The sequence below is a fragment of the Mytilus galloprovincialis genome, chromosome 13 (assembly GCF_965363235.1).
Source record: "Mytilus galloprovincialis chromosome 13, xbMytGall1.hap1.1, whole genome shotgun sequence".
NCBI classification, from domain to species: Eukaryota; Metazoa; Mollusca; class Bivalvia; order Mytilida; family Mytilidae; genus Mytilus; species Mytilus galloprovincialis.
The window spans coordinates 60,935,473-60,958,263 of NC_134850.1; the positions used below are offsets into that span (position 1 = coordinate 60,935,473).

At 31.6% G+C, this 22,791-nt stretch overlaps 1 long non-coding RNA gene across 1 annotated transcript; it reads right to left on the reverse strand.

The window, feature by feature from the left end:
* Positions 1–2,173: 2,173 nt before the first annotated feature.
* Positions 2,174–5,216, reverse strand: LOC143055979 (uncharacterized). Its single transcript, XR_012972188.1, has 2 exons — positions 4,671–5,216; positions 2,174–4,230 (listed from the first exon to the last, which is right to left on the reverse strand). It is a non-coding gene; the product is annotated as an uncharacterized LOC143055979 (long non-coding RNA).
* Positions 5,217–22,791: the final 17,575 nt, after the last annotated feature.

Below are 22,791 nucleotides of genomic sequence, written 5' to 3' on the forward strand. Positions count from 1 at the left end.
TTCGTCCTTTTTCCACTGCTATAAATAATTTACAGTTTGTTCTTATGCTAAAACAGTACACCACTGTCCCAGGTGAGAGGAGGGATGGTGCCTTCAACCTAGTTTAAACCCGAGACATTATGTATGCGTTTGTCAAAAGTCAGGAGCCTGTTATACGGTGGTTTTCGTTTGTAGTTGATATATGTTTTTCGTTCATAAGTTTGTACAACAATAAGCCGTTAGTTTTCTCATTTAAACTTTTTACATTTATTTTCGGGGCCTTATGTAGCTGACTATGCAGTTTGAATTTCACTCATTGTTAAAGATCGTACTTATAATTGTCGTTTTCTATGTTATTTTGTCTCTTGTGAGGATTTTTCTCATTGGTAACCATAACACATTTCTTTTTGTTTTATATGATATCAATTTCACAGGGACAATATTTATATCAACGGATCAATCAAAAAAATGTGTTGAATTTATGAAACACCGCAAAATTGTTATTGGTTCAGACGCCATTTATTGGACCCGAGTGTTTTTTTGAGCGTACTTGTTACTTCTAGTGCAATATGCAATTTTTCCGGAGAAAAATACATTCCGAATAACCATAAATTCACGCTCTGGTTGCGATATATTGGTCAAAATGAAACGAACTAGATAGTGACAACAAAACCATTTATTTTCATTGTTTTTTGAAGAATGCATGTATTTCATGAGAGCAGCCTGAATACACGTACCCTGCTCAAAAAACAATCATTCCGTCATATATTTTTTGATATGCGACAGAGATTTTCTATCTAGACTAAGTTGAAAAAACACGATTTTAGCAAATCCGTGAGTACTAAACCGAATTAAAATTTAAAAAAAATTAAAATCATTTCATCGTGTTTCAGGTTACAAATACTTTCCAAAATTATCAGATAAAAACTCTTATTATAAATCTTAGTCTTTAATCTAAAAAAAAAAAAAAAAAAAAAAAAAAAAAAAAAAAATATACCTGAAATGTAAACTTACGTTGTGTAACATTGAACAGATCATTACATCTGTCTCTGTCTCACATTAAAAGTTTCTACAGCTTACCCAATTATTATTTTTTAATTGCGTATCACTTTTATGAACTATTATCCCAGACTTTGCATCTAGTGCAAAGTTTGTATCAAAAGTAACATATAGTGCTAGTGACTTAATACAATAAATATGGGGTAAGTAAATTACATACGGGGTTATATCAAAACTTTAAATGTGTTTGATGGATTAATTTAAATCGTCCATCATCAATTTCTCCGTCTGTTGAAACCTTTAAGATTTTTTCTCAACACTGTGATGTTTTACAAAGAGACGTACCACCAGTACTAACCATGTATTGAACTAAATCATGCCTACTAACCAAATATTAAATATTCACGGTCCCCATGTGGTTGCTTTTAACCAATCATTTACCTAGAAATTATTAATATATACGAAGTAAGATCGTATACATGACTCAGAGCAATGGTTTATTTAGGTACACAGTATGAGTATGTATTATCCCTGGTTGTATGGCTTGCATTTGTGCATCTAGTAAAATATTTATTTTCCCCGGCTGTGTGGCTTGGTGCATTAAGTACAAAATGTTTTATCTCTGGCTTTAAATCCACTGGCGGAACTAACTCACAGACTGGTAGAGCGAATACAAACGAAGACTTTCAGTATGGATTTTATTTTCACTTTAATGAACGGATGATGTCAGTTCAAAAGGCTGACTCTGACTGAAGAATTAACTTCAGTCGAAACATTATAAAGATAGACAATGTTTACAGGTTGCCAAAGAAATTAAGATTACATAATAATAAAGTTGACAAATCTTACAAACATAAGATTAACACTTTAAAGTAACAATGGACCGTAATTGAATCAAAGCGCGAAAGCGCTGTAAAGGCAGTTAATTACAGGTTGTGTGTATTTCTAGTCCAGTTATATCATTATCTTCCATAGAACAGAGGTGGTTTGTAGTATTTAAGATTTAGAGTTCTCTTGTACCTAGTTCACCTATATCTATAGTCTACTGTTTACAGTATAGTCTACAGTATATTTTCTGAACCTCGCCATGAAATGCATTTTTAAGACATAAGAACTTTTCCTTTTTAATGTAAATAAAACTATTTTTAATTATTGATTATATACACATATTCAATTACTCCTATCCTATGAAAAATAATTCACAAAGATTGACTAGTCTCCGTTCTGTGTGTATTGCTAGAACATCAAGTAACATAATGGTTAATGTACATAGTAACATGTCAACTCTTTTGAAGACAGAACTTTTTTAAAATTCTCCCTCCAAGCAAAATTATTTTTCAGTATAAACATGATAAAGTTATCTACCTGTATTAATGACCTAGAGACTCTCAAGAGCCTGTGTCGCTCACCTTGGACGGTCTATGTGCATATTAAACAACGGACACATATAAAATGACAAAATTGTGTTTTTAATGATGGGGATGTGTTTGTAGATCTTTCTTTACTGAACATTCTTGGTGCTACAATTATCTCTATCTATAATAAACATGGCCCAGTATTTACAGTTGAAAATATTTTTTAAAAATTAACAAAAAATACAAAGATTTATGAAAATTGTTAAAAATTGACTATAAAGGGCAATAACTCTTTAAGGGGTCAACTTAAAATTTTGGTCATATTGACTTATTTGTAGATCTTACTTTGCAGAACATTATTGCTGTTTACAGTTTATCTCTATCTATAATAATATTTAAGATAATAACCAAACTCTGCAAAATTTCCTTCAAATTACTAATTTGGGGGCAGCAATCCATCAACGGGTTGTCAGATTTGTCTGAAAATTCCTGGGCAGATAGATCTTTACTGAAGAGACAATTTCACCCTATGTCAGATTTGCTCTAAATGCTTTGGTTTCAGAGTTATAAGCCAAAATCTACATTTTACCTGTATGTTCTATTTTTGGCCATAGTGGCCATCTCGGTTGGTTGACCGGGTCTAACCACACATTTTTTAAATTACATACCGCAATGATGATTTTGGCTAAGTTTGGTTAAATTTGGCACAGTAGTTTCAGAGAAGACTTTTTGTAAAAGTTTATGGACGACGAAAACAAGTGATGAGTCAGGTCAGGTGAGCTAAAAAGGAGTTTTTAATCAAGGTAACAATGACATCTGGTGGCCATAAAAGCTGTCTCATTAGCATTTTAACCACTTCCCATATTTGCTTTTAAGACAATAGAAGAAAATTATTCAATGCAAAAACAAAACTTACTTGTAAATATGAAATTCTCTTTACAGTATGAGTTTTTCTCATTGTTGGAGATTGTACAGTAGTACAGTCCTGTAACTGCTTATACCCATTTCTTATCCCCTTTAGTTTGATAAACTCACAGAATATCATATATTAACATTGTGCCACATCTCCTTATTTTTATATGCATTACAATAACATGAACAATTGTAATTCAAATCTATATATCAAAAGAAAATGAATTTCACTACTTTCATTCATGCATCCTTTGGAAAAATATAAGTTCTAAAATGACACAATATATGTTTATTTATATAAAAATAATATTTAGTTTTGAACTCTTAACAGGTATAAACAAGAATGTGTCCCCAGTACACGAATGCCCCACTCGCACTATCATTTTCCATGTTCAGTGGACCGTGACATTGGAGTAAAAATTCTAATTTGGCATTAAAATTAAAAAGATCATTTCATAGGGAACATGTGTACCAAGTTTGAAGTCGATTGGACTTCAACTTCATCAAAAACTACCTTGACCAAAAACTTTAACCTGAAGAGGGACAGACGGACGGACGAACGGACGAACAGACGAACGGACGCACAGACCAGAAAACATAATGCCCCCCTACTATCGTAGGTGGGGCATAAAAATGCACAGCTGTGTCATGATTTGGGAAATCTGTGCTGAAAACACAGGCATTTATGGTGTTTGAGTAATTCCATCTGTGAAGCTCAACATTAGCTCGTCAGTTGGTGGTGGACAGTTATAAATCTTTCCTGCAGGATGAATGTACATCTGTTCAGGAAAACCAATTTCACAAATCAAAACTTTCCTCTAGATTTCTCCTACAATATTCATCCAGTTTAGTTCTTTTGGTTTAACGGGACACCGTCCTGATTTTTAATTTTGTAAACCATTCAGTCTCTTGCTTACAAATGGTGCATGAAAATAGGATGGGAATGCATGGCAGTAGACAAGTCTCTATAAAGTGGGTATGTGCCCTGAAAAAAGTTTTATAACATTAGCTTTTTTGAAACTTGTGAAAGACTTGTGCAACACACATACCTAAATAACTATAACATAGGTGGAGAGCATCATTCATGTCAATGTTTTGTTCCTGTTTACATTGTCATTGATATTTTTCAAGAAAGCCCGAGGCATAGCTCATGAATTCTTGTCATTACAACCGAAATTTACATAATTACTGCTAAAATAATTATCAGTATAATATATCTCTTGTAGAAAAATCATACAATTGTAGTATTAACCAAAAAATGTCAAACAGATGATATTGAATCGTAATCCCAAAAGTTATGACGTCTTGAATTCACCCCCCTTTTTATTCTAAAACGATAATTGCGGTTGCAAACAGACTTTGGTTTACTTGCATGGCGATTATATAAATAACAGTATATATTTCTTAAAGAAAATAAAGTTTTACCATGAATAGTTTCCTGAACGTAGTCGTTTTCAGTAAAATGTGCCTTGCAAACAACAGCTGATTGATATGGGTTCTACGATTGCATCGCACATGACAATCTACGTTTGAGCCATGGCGTTGATCCAGCTTTTCCTTCTTATTAAGTCATTTAGAAATGCAAGTCCTCCTCTTAAATGACACTCAGGTACACACCAACAAGGACTAGGCATCGTTAATTGTGTGATTGTTTTGCAGTGCAAAAACGGAAGTTAAGGACGGAACTGACTGGTCTCACTAATAAGAGACAAAAAGAATTTTAGAGACAAACAGCGACAAGAAGTTTAATTTAGTGACGAAGCGACAATAACTAACAAGGGACAAGCGAATCGTAATTCTCTCACGAGGCTATTCTCATTTGATGTGATAGGGTGAAGCTACACCTATCAAATATGTCCCTATGAAAAAGAAGAATTTCACTGTTAGAAAGGAAATGATATTGCATGGTTTTGATTCAATAAATTCTTTAAAAGGAAATTGATTTTTTTTTGTTTTGATGGCCAATTTTTAGCGTGTGCATAAAAAATATTTCTTTTTATATCTAATAAAAACTAATCCCTTTCTTCTTAATAAAAACATATTTTTACCTATCAATGTACAGTAATATAAAAAATGTTTTATAACCGCCCCTATAATAAAAAATAATGCATGTTTTTTTTAATATCTATGGGGAATAAGTTGTTGCAATGACATTTTTTTTATTTATGTATAGTAGTTTGTCAAGAGCATACTACATTGGGACCAACTGGAAGACAATATCGTATGTGCAGATGCAGTTGAGAGCTTCAAGTCGCTATATAGTCTTCTTGACGCTTCTTCTCGCTAAATTAATTATATTGTCGCTTCTTATCGCTATTTTAATTTTATTGTCGCTTCTTATCACTTTTTGACGCTTCTTGTCTTTAATTAGTGGAACCCTATTCAGGAACGATAATTTCATATTTTTCATAACTGAGACCGAAATAACTATAACGTCATACGGCTTCACGTACAGAAATACTTTAAATTGTATATTATGCAATATAATTCACGGTCAGTCGACTTTTAATTATAATATCATGTTATATCAACGAGTGAAATGATTTTAAAATATCTTTAGATCGCAAATAGTACTCGAAATTGAGCGGACCTCTTTCCACACGGAATTCGAATAATGATAGTTTGTAATCAGATTGACTGCTTATAATGCAAAAGACACATTAATAAACAGATTTTTAAAACGAACAATACACACTGATCGTTTCTTTATTTCCCAATGTAAATGAAAGGAACAAAAACCAATACATACCACAAAAAGTAGAGGAGAAATTTAAACATTTCCGGATCTATTTCTTGCAAAATGACCCCCAGCAAAGATTTGCGTAAGGAAAGATGAACCTCATGACTTGAAAGTCAGGCCTTAAAGCACTGCCTTTAAAAACGGATCAATGTCATCGTTATCATACATGTCCTGGACAAGAACTGGTAAAACAGACATTGAAAAGAATTATCTATGTACGACATTAACGGATTAAAATAATTATGAAATGACATAGTTGTGTAACATAAATTAAGGTTCATAATAACAAATGGACAAATATGGCCGTATTTTTACCTCAAAAACTGCTCTGTGTACAGACTTACCTGTGCTGTTAGGAAATTTGTAATGCCTAGCATCCACTAGATATATGAAAGTTGAATGCATTTTGTGTTTAAGAAAGATAAAATCTTTTTTGGTTTTTGATGGGCATTTTTTTTTCCTTTCTGCAAAAGGTGTAAAAATAAACAAACACCTGAATTACTTTGATACTGTCCACTCACTGACTCAGATAAACTATTTAACTAATCTATAGTTGTGAAGATACCTGTTGTCCATGTCATTTAAGGACAATCAAAACAATACAAACCGGTTTTTTACCTGAGGGAGCATCTCATAGTTGTACCACAACTTAGTTAATTTTCACACCTTTTGCATGAAGGAAAAAAAATGCCCATCAAAATCCAAAAGAGATTTTATCTTTCTGAAACACAAAATGCATTTAACTTTATTATATCTAGTGGATGCCAGGCATTAAAACTTTTCCAACTTCACAGGTAAGTCTGTACTCGGAGTAATTTTTTGGAATGAAAATCCAGCCATATTAGTCCGTTTGTTATGATGAACCTTAACACAAATCCTTGCATAGTTTTATGAACAGTTTTAGGTTAAATAAATGACACACATGAAATATCTTTAAGAATGCAAATCAAAGAACACTGTCTGTTGAATATATTAAAATGAAATTGTCTGAAAGATTAAACAGAAACTATAAATAATATAAGAAACAAGTCCAAATGTCCGAAATAAGAAATACATAAATAAGTCCGACTTTTTCCACGTTCACATAAGTTGCAATATCAATAACGTCAAATATTATACAAAGGGAGACAACACTCTCTAAACAGAGACAACAGAAATGATAAAAACAAGTTGCTTTCTTTAAAAAAAAAGAAAAGCAATACATGAACCCACAACTGCTGACTGCGGTCAACAACATTAGTTGATTTTATTTGCTTTTGATTTGAACAAATTTACTGTGAATGAGATATTGATCAATATTAATGAGTTTTGTTGTCACATCATTATTGAAAATATGTAATAGTGGGTAGATTATTGCACATGTGAATGAATTTACTTAATTTTTACTTTGTGTTTCATGTACAAATTGCTGATCTATTTGCAATTCCCAATTTCTGCAAACTCTAAGTGACTAAGGACAATTTTATTGACTCTGCAACATACGTCTAATCCTCAGGTTGCTTTTTTTGTGGTTAATTTATTTTGACTTTTAAAAATTGATATCGATTTAATTTGTTTCCTGGAAGTTTTTAATTATCCTGCATAATTATTTGAGGCTGTCTGTGACAATCATACACACTTTATTTGTAATGTAATCAGTGAGGACATATAAGATAAATAAATGTTAAAGTTCTGGACCTCAGATTTGAATATGGTTTAGGTTATTTGTCAAAATACCTTGATATATGACTTATAATATCTACTATATAAGAATTGTTCTGTGATATACCTTCAAGAAAAAAGTAAACCAAATAAATATAGAAAAGAAGTTTGGTGTGATTTTCGATGAGATTTTTTCACAAGAGACCTTATAACACAAAAATTAACAGCTATAAATTTTCAAACAGCCTTCATAAAAAAAAACCATAGCCCCTACCACAGTCAGCTACAATAGGCCTTGAAATAAGAAATGTAAACAATACAAATGAAAAAAGGAACGACCTGATTAATGTACACAAAAAGAAACGAAAAATCAATCATGCAACACAGCAACAACCATTGAATTACAGTCAGATACTTACTGAATGTGACAGGGATATGTTTGATAAATATTGGTAACTCTATACAATTTAAATACGTGGCCAATGAAACAACAACACCAGACGAAATGAATAACCACCTGTAAAAAATAGTGACCACTTTTCACAAATAAGGCTTATAATACTGTAAATTCAAAAATTATTGTGATGCTCTTATTATTGCAAGATGTAACAGGGTTATAATCACAATTATTTATAGCATTTTTAATTTTTTTATAAGAGTAAAACAGGATTTTTCATAATGTAGCAAAATAATATTGCATTTTATTCTAAAATGATAAAATCACATTAAATGCAGTCAATAATTTCTGAATTAACAGTATGTTGACACATCTTGCTTTCATATTCACACTTGCACCCAAAAAAGACTGGTCGGCTCTCTACGATCTTTCTTTCAATTAAATAAAGTTCGATTCCATATGGATTTTTACTTTACACTTAAACGGTTTGTTATGAAGAAAAACAATGCAAACTATTCTCATAATTGCAACATATTTCAAAGATGCAAATATTTGAAGATTAGACTTTAACTGTTTTTTAAAAATAAAAATAAAAAATAATTGAAATTAAATAAAAATAAATTCATATTCAAAATTCTTTTTCGAAATTTCTAATAACTACCATCAATAAACAAAAACAAAATTCAAGTTTTTAATAATTCCTCTGTCATTTCATCTAAATTGTCTTCAAGTCTTTCTTTCTTTTTTATGGAAATATTATATAACAATTACTTTTAAAACCTTACTAAAACTGTATGAATTAAATATAACGTAGAAAAATAATTATTAATATTTAAATCATAAATGTGGTATTACATCTATGTTTAAACCAAAATGTTCTCTCCCAAGTCATTGATAAAATTATCAATACACCTCATCACGTGGTTAAATCTTCACGCATGTTATCCTGCCACTGAACAATGCCGTGTTATAATTGACCTACAACACACAGTATATTCAGAGGTCACTTCAAAACAAATATAATAGCGTTGTTGTTAAAATCATATTATCTTTCTGTTTTCCGATTTAAATAAATAAAAATATTTAAACCAAAATGTTATCTCCCAAGTCATTGATAAAATTATTAATACACTATATTACGTGGTTAATTCTTCACGCATGTTATCCTGCCACTAAACAATGCCGTGTCATAATTGACCTAGATACACACAGAATATTCAGAGATCGCTTCAAAACAAATATAATAGCGTTGTTGTTTTATAGAAACTTTCACACCGCTTATTATAAAAACATATATGTTTTGTGAAAAGGCAAATAAGTTTATATATTCAAACTAAGTCAGATTAGGGTAGCCAAAGCATAGATTAATACCTGTATAAATAATCGACAACATTCGAGACGTTCCGAGAATTTTATTCAGACTTCCGGCCGAGAGATATCGAGTGGCCCAAACTCACCAATATATAAGCATGAACCCCTCAGGGGGTTCATGCAAAAAGACTGAACGGTATACGTAATATTTCATAGGATTGAACGGGAAAATAAAAATTATACTTTATAAATTTGGTGCGTGCGAACGACTTTTCTGCATTTATATCTTTATCTAAAAAGATTAAACCTACATGTACACTTCTTTAACACATCAGTTTTGTGTGTCTGTCGGAAGTCAGTAGATTTGAGATGTCAAATCTTTTTCGTGATTTGTGTATTATAATTGAAGATCAATATCAATTGTATCTGTTAAATAGTTAAATCTATTATATCGTGATAAAAAAGACATGTATTTTAATTTAAGCTTCAAGTAATTGGAAAGTATTATATCTTTATGTCATAGAGAAAGCTAGGGATTGAAAGGAATACTTAGTTTAACATTATCGACGATATTTATAGCTATATATGCTATTGTGAACATGAAATGATAGACATAGTTAAGCTACTGTTTTGTTTATCTTTTGGAAACTTTGCATATTTCTCTCCTTTAAGATCATTATATTGATAAAGAAAATTGAAAATATTGAAAATCTGAAATCAATAAAGCAAGCCAAAATTTTCCAAGACTTTTTTCAAAATGAATTTAGTAAATTTTAGACTCAAAGAGTTTCTACAATCCGTTGATATTTCCTTGTCTGGAACTGACAGTCTATCGGCAGTGGTCTATACCTATTGAAAGAAAATGAAAGAAAATGAGTCAAATCCATTGGATGTTGGATGTGTACTGATTAATAATTTAGTCGTAGGCTTGATTGTTTTCTTAGTTGTTATTGGCTTTGAACTATAGCTGGCAGTAGCAGCGAGTATTCTCAGATCTGTACTTAGCGTCTTTTTGTAGTTTGGAAGTACAAGTACGAGGCAACGTCCACTTTGTGTTTTGTTAGACTTATTTCTATTTGTATCGATCTGATGAGTTAAGCATTTTTCAACTGACATTTATAGTTTGTTTTTATGTTGTGTTGTTAAACCACTGTCGCAGGTTATGGGGAGGGTGAGGATCCAGCTAACATGTTTAACCCTGCCACATTCTGTATATATATGTGTATGTGACTGTCGTAAATCAGGAGCCTGTAATTCAGTGGTTTGTCTGTTGTTGCTGACTATTTATGTCGTACATTAAATAGGCTATTAGTTTTCTTTTTTGACCTGTTACACCACTGTCCCAGGTTATGGAGGTTGGGATCCCGCTATCATCTTTAACCACGCCACATTCTGTTTGTATGTGCCTTCAAAAGTCAGTAGCCTGTAATTCAGTTGTTGTCCTTCGTTGCTGTTCGTTTTCTGAACATTCTTTAGGTGGTTAGTTTTCTAGTTTTCACTTGTTAATATTTGTCATTTAGGGGCCTTAAAAAGCGGACAATTCGGTTCGGGCTTTGTTGAAGGCCGTACGGTGATCTATAGTTGCTAGTTTCTGCTAGAAATGTTTTAGCAATTTTAATTAAGATGGAGAACAAAAGTACATTGAAACGTTTATTTTGTTTCCGCTATCAATTTCTATTATGTATTACTTTAATAAGATGCTAAAAATGTACAGCTTTTAAACCCTTTACCATTTACACAAACTACAATGTATGTACGTACTCTTTAAAGTAGTTCATATATGGCATAACTTTAAATTTTGCTTTTTTCAGTAGCACTTCGCAATGTTAATCGAAATATCTGAATCTAACATTTTATATATTTAACTAGATATCAAATACAATAAAACATACTCTTGACAGTAGAAATATAAAATAAATACTGAATCAGGCCAAAAAAAAAAAAGAATATGTGTGTTTGCCCTAACCCTACCTACCCAGAAAATAGCTGCCTAATCAAAATCTTTTATTGACCTGATGTTAAATAATCAAAGTACTGAAGTACTGAACATCGGATGACCGCAGGTTCTTGTGGATGGTCAAAAGCGCATGTCACAGAAACAGATCACATCTCTATACCTGAAACTTGGGTTAATTTACAGAGATATTTTTTTCTGATAGAAGTTCATGCTTGGATGATGAATAAATGACAGGAAATTTAACCTCACCGTAATAACTATTATATTGTAGTGCAAGAAATCAGTATACCTTGGACTATTATACTTATATAATAATAGTCGTAGAGAATACACTGGTTTGTTGTTATATATAATTTATTAATATTACGATTGCATGTATATATACTTTTCATCTATTTGTATATGATAATTCTATTCTACTATTATTATAGTGCAGTGCAAGTGCATGGTGGACACTCTTCTGTAAAAAAATCAAAGCCTTAAAGGCTGTAAAAGCAATTGCTGCCATGTTAATGTTTTGGGGACTTTTATTTTTCATCTACATATATAAGAATTAAACCTGACAGGACATGGTTGTCTAGTGAAAAGCAAGATGGTTTTGACTTTATATCAATAAAAGACTTAAGCAGGAAATCATTTTAATATGTTTTATATTTCACAAGGAGACAACAAGTTTACCAGGCTAAAGTTGGGGGTAATTATGGATTATCCCCTGGTAGTGTTTGTAACTGGGCAATAATTACTTTTATTTATTTAATTTTAACAATTTTCATAATTAATTTAAATTAACCATTCAGTTAAAACATTTCACCTTTCGAGACGCTAATGTTGAAAAAATGGGACAGAAATAAAATAACTTACAAGACATAAACATGTAAAAAATAAATATATATTTCAGCTTACTAAAAATATTTTCATAGTGTTACTTTGACATCATTTCTTAAAACTAAGTCCCACACATAATTGTTCATTTGATATGTGTCATCCTCATGCGATACGAGAAGTTTTCATGTCGCTAAATATAGCACACAAGCTACATTCATTTGTAAGTGGAAGGTAAAAAAAAAAGGGGGGGGGGCAAAAGGGGGTCCCAGGGATTTTTTTTTTTTTTTTATTATTTAAACGGAACAGAATGGTTAAAATTGCCGTTTTACAATATAAATCAATTGCTTTTAAAAAGCAATTGTAAACGGTCTTTCCCCCCTTTGAAACATGATTGTGTGTGTGTGTGTGTGTGTGTGTGTGTGTAGGTGTGTGTGTGTGTGTGTGTGTGTGTTTGTTTGTTTGTTTGTTTGTTTGTTTGTTTCTGTAAGGGGTCTATATTATTCCGGGGAAGTTTCATGTTTAGTTTGGAAAGTTTTTATTTTATTTTAGGTCCAGCGCGCGCGCCAGATTGAGGAGACACCACGTGACTTGGGTTTATAATAACGAAAACTTAGTCTTTTTATTTCTCTTTAGGTCGGGATGTTGAACAGACAACATGTATAGAGACGGAATTTACACAATGTAATTTCTTTTGTCATTGTAGGAAATTGACATTTTGATCACAGTTCACCAGCAGTGCATGTTTTGGATTTAATTGAACCGGTGGAACTTTAATACACATTTAACGATTATTTTCTTAAAATGTACATTTTTCAGCACCAGTTTGTAACACAGATTAGTATTTTAATCTAGGAGCGGACATTTTATTGTAGCATTTCACTGAGATTTACGGACCTAGCAAGCAATTTATACGGCATTGCAATTTTTTTTCTCTAGGAAAAGTCTTGAGAGATATCTGCACCACGTTGTTTTATGAACCTTAAGTACATGTATGCCCTGCTGACTGCAAATTTTGGGGTCGATTGGACTTGTAGTGTCCGAGTTCAACTGATAACAAGGATGTGGATTTTTTTTTTTCAGAAGAGATGTAAGAACAATATTAAACTGTCAATTGTTCTTGAACAATTGAGAGGTCTTTCCTTTTGTAATGTAAAATACATGTTCCAACAGACGTAGAATGTATTGAAAAGGTCAAAGTCAACCTTTAAAAGCTCGAAAAAACACAAAAAATCCTTTATATAAGGTTAAAAACACTAAATTCGCTAACTGGGACATGACCTTGACCTTTGACCTTTTGACCTTTGTCAAGGTCATCAGTCCCCAATGCCATTACTGAAGACCCCAAGGGTCTAGGACCTTTGGTTATATAGTAAAAGCTGATTTTGTCTTTCAGAAACCTAAAACAGGGGTTATGCCCCTTAAAAAAAGGTCAAATCTTTTTGGTCAAAATGTAACAAAGTTGCGCCATAATGACCCAAACATTTTCCACTATTTAAAACTTCTGTAAGTTTTATGGTTTCTGAGATTATCCCATAACAAGATGTTAGGTCAAAGGTCAAGGTCAACATACAAATTTGACCTTGAGGTATTTTTCAAAGATACATGAATTGATGATGATTGGTGAAGATCCTAGGTGTCTACGACTAACAGTTTCTGAGTTTTGGTGGCCAACCGACACCGGTTAATTTTCAAAGGGGCATAACCCTACCAATGAGTCGTTGAATCTTTTCGATCCAAATGTAACGAAGAACCGGTGTCTGGTCCTGAACAAATTTCACCCTTTGTTTTTTTTCTACCTATTACGGTTACGGTGTTGGAACGATAACAAGGTTTTTTGGTTTCGGAGGGATAACTCCGAACCGACAAAATATTTCGACTCACAGGGTGAGTTCTGGATAGGTATTCATGACACTGATACAAATTGTGAATATGAAAGCGACACGTCTTACGGTTAACGCGGCTAAATTTGTCAAAGTTTAACGGAAGAATAATAATAATAAACAGAAGAAATACAGTAAGGTCTTTCCCTTTAGTAAAGGAAAGACCTTAATAATAGGGAAAAAACTGGAGTTGTCGTTCTTATCCGTTGATTGGATAGTCTTCTTGTCGCTTAATTTATTCTTCTTGTCCGTTCTTGACGCTTCTTGTCGCTAAAATTCTTCTTGTCGTTATTAGTGAGACCGCTATTTTTAGATTAATTTACACTACACGTATAACCTGTGTAGTGATTTTTATTTTACGATAAATTTATGATTGAACGATAATTTTATGAATGAACAAGAGCACCTGACCTCTTTCTGAAACACCAATTAAACATATAAAATCGTATTTATTAAGATATAATTCAGTCAAATTTTCACCACTAAATCAACAACTGAAATGATTCCATATTTTGTTGAAACATCGTACAACCGGAGAACAGAAATCGCAGGTATGAAAATGCACTTTTTTCACTGGTGTTGAAAACCCAAAACTAATTTGACTATAATTTATGAATGACGGAAATTTAAGCGATAACAATACATCGGAGTGACCTCAAGGTCATCCTCTGTAAAAAAATAATATTCAAATAGGCATGAAGACTAATAGACATCTGATACTTTTTAAGTGTGGCCTATAACCAAAGTAAAAAAAAATAGAAATGAATGAAAGTAAATTTTTTTAAAGTCTGCAAAATGAATTGCTTCTCAAAACTGTCTTCCAAAGATAAAATAAGAATCTGATGTAAATTTTGTCTCATCACTTAAAAGATGATTGGTAACCTGGTGAACAGTCTTATAAATCCAATATGAGTGTCATGAGCAGTGCGAGTTAATGTCTCTTTTCCAAAAAAATGTAATGCTATTCAAAATATATACTTATACCAAAAATTAGTTTTTGTGGCAAAACGTGTATAAAGTGCTCTCATTAACAAAATAAAAACTAAACGTCTTAACGAACAAAGCCTAATCAGTATAGTTGTAATGAAAACATAAATGTTCCTTGTGACATACTAATTACAATCAATATTACTTTGATTAAACTGTATAATCAGTTTAAATACTTGCTACAACTTCTATAGATAAAAATTTATTTAACCAAATTATAAACAAATGTACAAATTTTTACAAAATACAAAATGCAAATATATAAAATTTCAAGAAAACAAAACAATTGTTTTAAACAAAATAACACTAACAGAAAAATAATCTAAATTACACACCATGAACCAACAAAGATTAAGATTAAGTAAACAAAATTATTTACAATTTTTGACAAAATACAAAATTTAATTTTAAAAGAAGATAAAACCCATTTTTTTAACAAACTTATTTTATATAAGCCAATCAGTTTCAAAAAAATAATTACACATTTAAATTCCTGGGACTATTGAAATTTATAAAGCATGTTCATGTAATTATATATAAATATTTCTTAATTAGTCTATAGAAACTGCAAACACCCTTCCAACAGCATAAAGTGAGTTATTACAATATGAATATTCTGAATAGTTGTCCACACTTGTGTTCCATACGCATTGACTTGAGAAAGACACTGACGGACTGACTTCATTTTCTCCTATCGATACCATCACTACCAGTTTGTATTTTTTAAAACCCTGAGCTTTGACCGCCTGTTTGATTTTTTCTGCTAGTAATTTTGATTGACCTACACAAATTTCTGGATTATATGTTTTATTCACTAGTTCATTTTCCAAAATCTCTTGAATAACACTATTAATTTTGTCCGATTGGAATTTACCATCAGGTTCAAGTTTGTATGAATTCTCATATAAATCATCATCTTTCTGTTTTTCCTTTGACGTTATTATAAGCGTTGCTCCCTTACATGGTGATACCACCATCATCTGTCTGCTGTTATCCATAGAATATTTATAAGTCTGGAAATATCCGATCTGTATGAAATCAACTGTTTTCTTCAGTTATCTTATGTATATCCAATGTCAAACTCTTATACATCCAATGTGAGTGTTTGTTTACAAAATAACAAAAAATTAAAACTATTTATGCTTAAACCAAAAATTACTGAACATGACAAGACGTGTAGATAGTTCTATTATTAGCAAATTAAAAACAATTATCAAACAATGCCTAATCCCCAAAAGTTATGTTTTTAATATCCTAGTGACATATTAGTTACAATTAATATTTCAAAAGGTATTACTTTGATCAAACTGTGACATTTAACACATTGTAGATAATAATACACCAAATATTGTTTAATTTGAAAAATGAAGCATTGATTTTATTTCTAGAAAAATAAATCATGTTTTTTAGACATTAGAATATAAGTAAAATTACTTTCCAATGACAGATAGCTCTTGTATGAAAAGATGTTGTTTTAAAGGGCATGTTTCAAAAGCGCAATAACTGTTTGATATCATCATAGACATTGTTATATATGACTCTGATATCAAGTACCAAATATCTTACTGGCATGTTCAGAAACAAAAGCAACTTTCCGGAAGAAAGAAAAAATGATTGAAAAAAATCAAAAAAGTTTTTCCACCAACATACATGTGGAAAGACCTAATTACTTTTATAAGTATATTAAATTGTATTGCATTTTTTGGGCGTATGACATTTGCGCCGATTTTGAAAATTTTCATTCTTTCATTTGCGCCGATTTCATTTTTTCATTTGCGCCGATTTTATATTTTTTCCTAATTGGATTTACAGGTAAGTTACAGGTAAGTTTATACTTTTATATTGGCTGAGCACAGAGTATAAAGACAAATCAAGTGATATTGCAATTGGTAAATGGCTATCCCAATGTTTCAGGTTACCATTCCTTTCCCTAAATGAAATCGATGACTGCTTCACGTTTGACATTGTCTGACGCTCCGCTCCTTCTGATGACAAATGTCATACATTCTTAGACAACGTGCAAGTACACATTTCATAACGGTCAACTAATACGCCAAATATAGAAGATGCGAAATCATAAGAAAGGAATATATTAGATGTGTTGCCAAAACATACTCGGCAAGAACAGATTTATGATTTGAATGTATTCCGATTTTATGGATTTGAATGCTGCACATATATTTTTAATTCGTCATTTAAGTATAAACAAAGTGCTTTTGTCTTAGGTTTTTACTTCTTGATTTTAAGCAGAAGACAACAGTTTTATACATGTTATGATTGACAATTCATAACATATGTACAACTGGCTAACGGAAGAGGTCTTAATTTAATGATAAATGAAAATAACATTACTGGGATGGAGAGTTGTCTCATTGGCACTCATACCATATCTTCTTATATCATTTCACCTGTAATTTACCTGTTATTTACCTGTAAAAAAAATCGGCGCAAATGAAAAAAAAAATCGGCGCAAATGAAAGAAAAAATCGGCGCAAATGAAATGCAGATCGGCGCAAATGCAAAACGCCGCATTTTTTTACTTGACCAACCAAAATTTTAAAACAATTAATGCAATCTCAGCAATAGCCACATCTAGGCAATACAGGGGCCGATCCAGCCATTAAAAAAAGGGGGGTTCCAACTATATGTCCGAATTCAAATGCATTGATCCCCCCAAAAAATGGGGGTTCCAACCTCTGGAAACCCCCCCTCCTGGATCCGCCAATGCAATATGTATCAGATATCATAATGCAGTTCTTTATAATATTGTGATACTCATCCAATCACATTTTTTGCATTACTAGTAATAAAAACCTAACATTAATTTCTAAATTTGCAGTCACTAAATTTTCATAAAATGGAAATAAGATGATCAAGATTATATTGTCCACTTGATAGATATATTGAGAAAGCAAAACCCTTGGCATATCACCAGTAAGATGTGAACTTCTGTTGCACAACACGGTATAAGATTGATGTTAAAAACAATATTTCAGGAAATTAGCTGTACTTTTGAAATTGGTTTTTAAAGGCACAGAAACTGGTACTACAAATATCATATTTTATCTATAAAGGGCAACTGCATTACAAAACATTGTTTTAAAATTGTAAAATAATGTATAAAAATAAGAAGATGTGGTATGATTGCCTTTGAGACATCTATCCTTGTTATAATGTGCCTGTTTGTCACCCAATGAATAAATATTCATATAACTGTAAAATATGCACTTTACCTTCTAAATCAACAGTAATAAAACTTTGTTGTTGACTTCAGTTTAATGAAATTCTACAACTTTTTTGAAAGGTGTATGTATATATTTGTACAAATATATATAGAGAATAAAACTGATAAAGGTAGCTACAGGCCTAAAATAAAATTTATTATTTGGGATTTAAATAATTTCTTGTGATCTGTACTTTTAGAATTATTATATATTTATATAAATACATATCTATTAAATTATAATTCCCTTTCCTTACACCTAATTAATAGAGAATATAAACAAATCTAAGTAAAGTAGCTTATTGGAAGGTGTGAAAGGTTAGGTACATATCTGCAAGTTTTGAGAGGCTCATATCATTTTAAAACCCAACAAAAGATTGTATTGCATAACTAAATTTTTTATCAAGTACTTATATACCTTTAAAGTTTAACAAAGGCAAACATTACAAATAGACGTATCTGTTTAATACATGTATATTCTCAATGTGATGCTGTTAAAAAGAAACATGTTTAGACTTGTCTACCCCAACCTACCTTATATTCAAATGTTTACCTATAAGTAGTTATTTACCCTTCTGTCATTTATAACTTCAAGATGTCCAAGATTTATTTATAAATAAAAAAGTGTGGACACAGATAAGTGTGGATAGTATATTTGGATGTTTGACAGTGTTTTACTGTATGACAAGAGGAGTTCTATGTTTTTCATATGGTGTTATTAACTGTGTTGCACGATGACAACCAATCTGAGCATTTGGAGTGTTATTTATTTAATATCCTTTTCTATGAGGCATGGAGGAAACAGTAATTGCATTAGTTACCAAATGATTATGATAGAATATGTTCTACATCTTTGATTTTGGATACATTTTGTAGCTAGGAGAGCAACACATAATAGGTGTATCTGTTCACGTTTTTTCATTTTTTCTAAATGGGAGAGGATATCTAGATTTGAGAACATGATATAAGGAGCCTGTAATTCAGTGGTTGTCCTTTGTTTATGTGTTACATATTCGTTTTTTGTTTATTTTTTTAACATAAATAATGCCATTATTTTTCTTGATTGAATTGTTTTAAATTTGTCATTTCCGGGCCTTTTTATATAGCGTATTATGCGGTATTGGCTTTGCTCATTGTTGATGGCCGTACGGTGACCTGTAGTTGTTAATTTCTGTGTCGATTTGGTCTCTTGTGGAGAATTTTCTCATTGGCAATCATACCAATCATTTTATATGTTTTTGCTTACTATTTGTATGGTTCTATTTATATTACTTTGTGGTGGATCGTCAGTGTCATTAGTAAATTTTTTTGTTAAAATGTCAAATTGTTCCTCAGATTAGAATACATTTATTGGTTTTTAGTATTAAATGACAATGCCTGACATGTTGCTTGGGGCTAGATAAGCAAGGAAGTAAACTTCTGTGCTGATTTTTATCAATTTTTTTTATTATATATCCTCCAAACCTGGTCGAAGCAAAGTAACATTTTGACCAATATAAAAATGATTTCACCAAAAGAATCTTTGTGATCATGCTTCAAAGACTCATAACTGCTCCAAGAGTAATCTGAAAGAATTTCAAGCATGTCAAGTGGATATTATCAACATCTACTTAATAAGTCTTAATATGTTTAAATATCTAAAAAGTTTTAGTCTTCAAAAGGTATTGCAAAATTATTCCTTTTCATTTTTTTTTGGTTATATGGATACAAATATAAGTGATACATGTACCAATACAGAATTTGTTTGTATGAAAGTGTAGTAATTAAAATTTACTGTAACAATGTTAATTCACACAAATTAACAAATTAACCAATGAATGAAAAATGTTGAACATGTATGATGAAATCAATTAGGCTACATGTAGATAGGCCTTATAATATTTTTTAACATATTTGAAGGACCATTTACACTCAGGACCGAGTCATCAGTAGGCAGTACAGATGTATTAAAACAATCTAGCATCATATTGCTAGTAGAGGGAGTAGCAATGTCGGGTAAATTTTTTTTTTTAATTTGGTCAATGGACATATGTTTGGTTCAAATCGAAATAGAATGCTTTTATCTCCCTAATACTTACATTGTACATAGAGGTGAAACTACTTTGACAAATCTATGTACATGAGAGTTGTCTGTCAAATCTTTATTTCACAAAGAATGAATTGCATAACAATGAACTGAGCTCAAAGCAAAGTACTTTAATTAAAGAACCTTAGTGAGCACGCTCACATACCCCACGTCTCCACATTGTCATTGGAGAAATTAAATAAGTATAAGAAAAAAAAATTGTATAAGAAAAATTATTGAATAATAATTTCCTGTCAATATACACATCTACATAGTATGTCCTTATTATCTACAAAATTTCATGAAATTGTGTTGTGTGTTTTCAGAGGAGTTGAGATGACAAACTGTTGCAGAAGTACATTGAAGAAAATAAGTTCAAAGGGGCATAACTCCTAGAAAAAAAATTGAATCGTAATTTCCCGTCGATATGCACAACTACATAGTATGTCCTTATTATCTAAAAAGGTTTCATGAAATTCTGTTGTGTAGTTTCAGAGGAGTTGCGATGACAAACTGTTGCAGTAGTACATTGAAGAAAATAAGTTCAAAGGGGCGTAACTCCTAGAAATAATATTGAATCGTAATTTCCCGTCGATATGCACAACTACATAATATGTCCTTTTCATATAAAAAGATTTCATGAAATTCTGTTGTGTGGTTTGAGAGGAGTTGCGATGACAAACTGTTGCAGTAGTACATTAAAGTAAATAAGTTCAAAGGGGCATAACTCCTAGAAAAAAAATTGAATCGCAATTTCCCGTCGATATGCACAACTACATAGTATGTCCTTATTATCTAAAAAGGTTTCGTGAAATTCTGTTGTGTGGTTTGAGAGGAGTTGCGATGACAAATTGTTGCAGTAGTACATTAAAGTAAATAAGTTCAAAGGGGCGTAACTCCTAGAAAAAAAATTGAATCGCAATTTCCCGTCGATATGCACAACTACATAGTATGTCCTTATTATCTGAAAAGGTTTCGTGAAATTCTGTTGTGTGGTTTGAGAGGAGTTGAGATGACTAAAAACAGGACTGACGGACTGTCGGACGGACGGACGGACTGACGGACGGACGGGTCAAAAACATTATACCCTCCGCAACTTCGTTGCGTGGGGTATAATAATACACTTAGACAAAAAGCTTAATCCAGTGATATACTTTGTACTATAGGTCCTTCATGAACATCCATCGATCAAAACCATGATATCTCAATAACATTCCATACTTCATGGTTTGATTCAGAAGTCCTGAAAAAGACATGATTTTTTTTTATCGTATTTTAAGTATATATGCAGAGGTTAAAACTTTATTGTGGTATAATCATTCAGGATCTAGCAACTATCAATTTGCTTCATGCACATATTGATATAGGTTGAGTGCCCCTCTGTTAGAAATAAGAACACACCTCCTCCTAATTTTAGTCATCTGATGAAGAAACATTCAAAACTATAAAATGTTATCTCAGACTTGTCAGTGTCTATTTACCATTGACTGAATCAGTAATATATGTACACAAAATTATATACATGTGAGACTAAAATTTTAAAGTACATATATAAGACTAAAACTGTCATTTGGTCTTCACTACATCTTCATTCCCCAAGACATTTTCAAATCTGACTTCATGATAAAATAAGATGCCACAATTATCTACAACCAATGAAAATCAAATATCACTCTAATAGACTAGCATTGGAATCCCAGTTTTCTAAAATGGTAGCTAGGTGGAACCTAAAACTAAAAAAAATGAAACAATATATCTTTAATATTTCAAATGCACGTACATGTAATAATATAAATTCTCCAAAATTCACTATATTTTTCCTTTTTTGTCTTCTATTTGAGACTGTATATTGACCTCTAGATGTCTTTCAATTACATTCAATTTGGTGTGGGTTGATGTTTGATTGCTGTACATGTTACAACCAGTTGCTCCACAGGGGGCAGCTTTATACGACCGCAGAGGTGCAACCCTGAACAGTTGGGGAAAGGATAGACATTACATTCAAGCTTCGGTTTTGAAATGAGGGAATAAATGTTTAAAGAATAGTCCATGATGATACATGTTATTAAAGAATTCTTGAAATTTACACCGATTCTGTCAGTTGAATGGACAAGAATGAGATAAGTTATGTAGACATAAAGGTTTTTTTCCAATAGTTGTGGTGTAAATATAATCAGTTGTATTTTATGGTTGACATATTTATGTATATACATGTACATGTATGTAGATCATTGGCTTTTCAACCCATTGATATTTTACATTATCGATTATCTATTTATTGTTCTATTGTTGGTATTTTTCAGCTTCCTAAAACAGTTTTAACACAACATAAACGCAAGCTTGATAGGGTGTCCTCACACATTTTGACGTGGCTGCAAAATTTTGGTTGACATACGTATCCTCTTCTCATCGGTTATTGTGCTATTAAGAATGCATTCTTGAGTCTATACATGTACATGTATGAGGGTAAAATTTGGGGTATGTTATTGAGGTATTCATGCCAAATGAAGTCAACAGTAA